The 4,814-nt window shown below is 31.7% G+C and overlaps 1 long non-coding RNA gene across 1 annotated transcript; it reads right to left on the bottom strand.

The window, feature by feature from the left end:
• Window positions 1-2,272: 2,272 nt before the first annotated feature.
• Window positions 2,273-3,023, bottom strand: LOC107916145 (uncharacterized). The gene is made up of 2 exons (XR_001689400.2): window positions 2,885-3,023; window positions 2,273-2,503 (listed from the first exon to the last, which is right to left on the bottom strand). It is a non-coding gene; the product is annotated as an uncharacterized lncRNA (long non-coding RNA).
• Between the last annotated feature and the right edge of the window lie 1,791 nt (window positions 3,024-4,814).

Genomic DNA, 4,814 nt, shown 5'->3' with positions numbered 1-4,814 from the left:
ATGTCCCATGTAAAACCATGTCTGGGACATGGCGTTGGCACCGAGATGAGAGGTCCCCTGTAAGACCATGTCAGGGACATAGCATGGGCACTAATATGAGAACTCCCATGTAAGACCATATCTAGGATATGGCATTGGCAGTACAAGAAACATTCCAAGTAAGACTATATCTAGGACAGGGCTTTGGCTTGTTATTATCAGAAAAGAGACCCAAGTATCCTTATTATTCCAATGTGACTCAACGGGCTAGAAAACAGATTATGTTCTGTGGAAGTTGAAGTAAAAGTATAATTAGCAACTTCAGGTGAGTTATATGAGTTAAGAATATGTTATGATATCAGTAAGAACCAATATTTCAGCAAGAGAAGAGTAAGTTGTAATATTAAGCTATCTAAATAGGTAAGTAAATAAACAAGTAAATGAGAGTAAGTAAAGAGGAAACTTAAGAACATGATACTTGCATATCATTATTTGTGTTAAATGTTGTTATTTATTTACTTGTAAACTTACGAAGCTTTATGCTTACTTCTTTTATTTCTGTTTCTTTCATATAGTATTATCAAGCATAGTTGGGATCTTAAAGACGTCGGAGAACGCTCACACTATCAACAACAACAACTCGGTATTTTATGATGATCAATGTTTGAGCTATGGCATGTATAGGGACTTAGTCATTTTGAATGCCTATCCTTATGATATTGCTAAAGGATGATGTGTAAATATGCGATAATGTTTAGCTATTAAAATGGCTAAGTAAGAATATGTTTGGTATTATGAATGCCTAGGTGATAGTTTATACCTAGAAATTATGAAAGAGTAAAAATTTGCAATGAAACAGTTTTGGGACAGCAGTAGTGACATGATTTTGAAAAATCACCAAAGATAGTAGAAAACGAATTAGAGGGTGGATGAGATATAGAATTAAATCTTATTGAGTTTATTTTCATATAAAAATAACGATGTAGACAAAGGAATCATGTATTCTGAGATATTTGCATTTTAGTTAGACAAGGTCAAAGTGGTTTTCGGAATCCCCTATTCTGACTTTGGAAAATAATTAAAAATTGTAAAAAAATAGTTATGAGTTGTAATTTATATTTCTAGATTCCTTATTGAGTATATTTTCTGTATAAGCAATTGAGAACACCATATGAAGCCTGTACAATGAGATAATCAAATTTTAGTGACAAGAGGTCAGGACAGTCGATCATTGAAACAGGGGAGACTTTAACTAATAAACTGTACTAATTGGCTAAACCAAAAATTTTGAAAATTTTATGGTAAAAATATATATGAGTATAGTTTCAGGAAAAATTTACGGATCTAAATTTTTTGTTTCATAGATCGAGTTATAATTAATTTAGTAACTGCTGCGCAGGTGGACAAATTTGTTGTGAATAGTGAAATTAATTTCAAAAGTAAAATTTTATGCCCCGAACTTTTAAGTTAAGTCAAGTAACGCCTCATGCTTGACTCCGGCAACAGTCTTGGGTAAGGGGTGTTTCAATGAAGTTTCAGGTGAGTTTCTAAAAATCCAACCATGGAAGTTATGATCTATGTTGCCTGAGTATGTCATGTTTGCATAAACATGAATATTCGTGGATGCATGTCAGTAAGCATGAAATGGTCATAGTATAACGTACATCACATAGTCATGAAAAATGATGATATGTGCATGTTTTGTATGAAAACAGTGGGGAAAACCTCAATGGATATGAAGTTAGGATGGGAAATTGAGAGTGAACCTTTTAGAAACCGCCATAGGTAAAGCTTCAGGCCTTGTAAAGGGAACACCGCGGTGTTCAAGCATCAAGTTTAGGTGGTGTATTGGAGGTAATAGGAGGAAGATTCAGGAAATGAGAACCATGGAAAGGTATTTACCATGAAGACAGTATCGACTGGTCCTTCAGGGCAACACCGTGACAACGGTATATGGTGTAAGACCATAGATGAAAGATGCCATGGCAACATGGTACAAGGTACAATGTACAAGGTATATGGTATAAGACCATAAATGAAAGATGTTATGGCAGCCAGGTATAATAAGTAGGACCATGGTTGAAAGACTCTATGGTATCATATGATAGTACGTCATGATGGCGAATCGATGTAAGACCATGTATAAAAGACTCCATGGCATCCACAGAGATAGTCCGCTAGGGCAGTAAACACAGAAAAGAGATACTCCACTGGGACAATAAACACATGACAAAGATAGTCCACTAAGACAATTGTAATACCCAATTTTCGCCCAGCCCGTTAAGGCTAAATAAAACCAAATGTCCAATTCCAAAGTCCATTTACATTTGTCCAAAAAACCCAAATTACATCAACCCAAATACTAGACCCTAGTCCTAATACAATATGACCCAAAACAAGCATTCAGAAACCTTAGTAGTAGCACACGACCCTTAGCGCCGCAGCGGCCAGAGTTTCCTTCGTACGAGTTGTGCCTTCACGCGCATGTGCACCTCCGTCCGTTGCTCCAGGCTGGCCTTTAAATCTGCAAACAAATAGCAACAACAGAAAAAGGCAGCAAATAAACGCAAAAAAGGGAAACAAGATCAAAGATTGCAAATCAAGAAGAAAATCAAACATATTTTTCCTTTTATATTTTTATGGCTATAAAAAAGCCATTGAGATACTGTATGAAAAAGGGGGGGATTTTGGAATGTAAAGAAAAAATACAGAGACAAAGAAAATAGAAAAAAAATATTGATAGGAAAGAGATATAAATTTTTTTGAATACAAAAGGTGATTTTCCATTTTATTTACTCAGTGTTCATCATTCTCAGTTTTGTTTTGTTATTTTTTTCTTTTTTTTCCCTTTTAGTTTTTATTTTATTTTTCGTTTGAAGTATAAAGAAAGGAAGAAGAGACTTACCTAGTCGTTGGAGTCATCGAGCCGGTGTCTTTTCTGTCGAAATCGGGGCATGAGCACTAGGCTTGATTGGTGGCGTAAAGAGTGGGTTAAAAAAACCCTAGCAGAGCTACTGCTCTCCTTTTAGAAAAAAGAACAAAATGGTTTTCTAATGTTTTTCTTTCTGTTTTATTTATTTTTAAGAAAATACAAAAAGACGCCATTCAGTGGGGGAAGGCATTTCCACCCTAAATGGGAAATTTTCTCATATGGTCCCTCCGTGCTTTTAATTATTTTAATTTAGTTTTTTTTTTATTTTCTTCAATTGATTCTTTAAATTTTAATTAGCTTCTGATTTGGTCCTAATAAAACGGTGCTTTTCAGGGGGCTGGGATAATTCCCCAGTCAGTCCCTTCAAATTTTTGCGCCTTTCAAATTGGGTCCTTATTTTATTTTATTTATGCTTTTCCTCTAATTTTGTTTTAAGTTCATTTTAATCTTTTCTAGTTCAATGTTTACTGTTTCTAATTTACTTAAATGTATATTATTTCATCACTCTTTTTAAAATATTTTTTTATCCAATTTAGCAAATAAGTTTAATTACTAATTTAAATTTACTTATTAACCTTTTTTTGATTTACCGTATATTATTAATGCCCATTTATTGTTTTATATATTTTTTATGCGATATAATTTGTCTTTATAATTTATATCAAACTATTTTTATCATACGTATATTTATATATTATTGATTTAACATTTTTCCGTATACATATATTTTCAAAGTATACATATATTTTCAAAATATTTTACAATGTATATACGCACCTATATATATATATTTTTTCTTTGCTTAACGAATATTCTTTTATATTTATATAAACACATACATGTTTATGTTTTTTTATTTATCTTCGAAAATGTTTAATTACCTACATATATTTTTAACATATATTTTATGATCTAGGTAGATATGCATATATTTATATTTTCCTTATTTTCATAAATGCATTATGTATATATATATATATTCTATAACCCACAAATTTGTTTGTAAATTATATGTATATTTTTAATCTTCATAATTTCCATGTGTATATTATATGTCTTCTGATCTTTATTTATTTTGTTTGCTTTTCCCATTCATTGTATAATTGTGTTTACATTTAATATTTTGCATGTCATGGATTATTTTTTTATTTCATTTATTCATTTGTTTATATTATTTTTATGTCATTGATGTATTTATTATTGTTGTATTTATTATTATAGCATTTGTACGTACAATATAAGGTTACATCATCTTTTACTCAAATTTAAAAATAGAAAATTTTCAAATTTGAGATAATGCTTGTATTTAGGATTTTCAAGGAAATTGAGCCCTAACGTATTGGGTTTCGATTTTCTTCGTTAAAACTAACGATCGAGCATTTCTCTTTAATCAAAAAATAAGAATTCATTATTGGGAATTCAACACGTTGTGTCCTAACGTATTGGATGTGACGCATTGATTTCTCGAAATGAAGATTTTTTTTAAAAATAATAAAGGAAATATTCCGAGTTTGGGATTTTAAAGGAATTGTGCCCTAACGTATTGGGTGTGATTTCTTAAATCTTGGATAAGTGGATGTTCTTTTAAAGTAAAGGAAATATTCCGAGTTTGGGATTCTAGAGGAATCGTGCCCTAACGTATTGGGTGTGATTTCTTAAATCTTGGATAAGTTGATGTTCTTTTAAAATTTTATTGTACAAGTATTTTGGCCCAATTCATTTTGGGGAAAATTAGAATGCTGTGCCCTAACGCATTGGGTGTGGTATCTTCTTTCTCTGAAATAATAAGGGTCTTAATACGTAGCCTTTTAAGTTTTGCTAAGGATTACGTTTTTTTCCAAATTCTCGACCTTAAGACACTAATTAATTAGCTAGGTACCAATTTTGGGCGTTACGAGGGTGC

Source organism: Gossypium hirsutum, chromosome D10 (assembly GCF_007990345.1).
Source record: "Gossypium hirsutum isolate 1008001.06 chromosome D10, Gossypium_hirsutum_v2.1, whole genome shotgun sequence".
Taxonomy (NCBI): domain Eukaryota; kingdom Viridiplantae; phylum Streptophyta; class Magnoliopsida; order Malvales; family Malvaceae; genus Gossypium; species Gossypium hirsutum.
The sequence above is the reverse complement of the archived record's forward strand: the minus strand, read 5'-3'. Positions and strand labels throughout refer to the sequence as shown.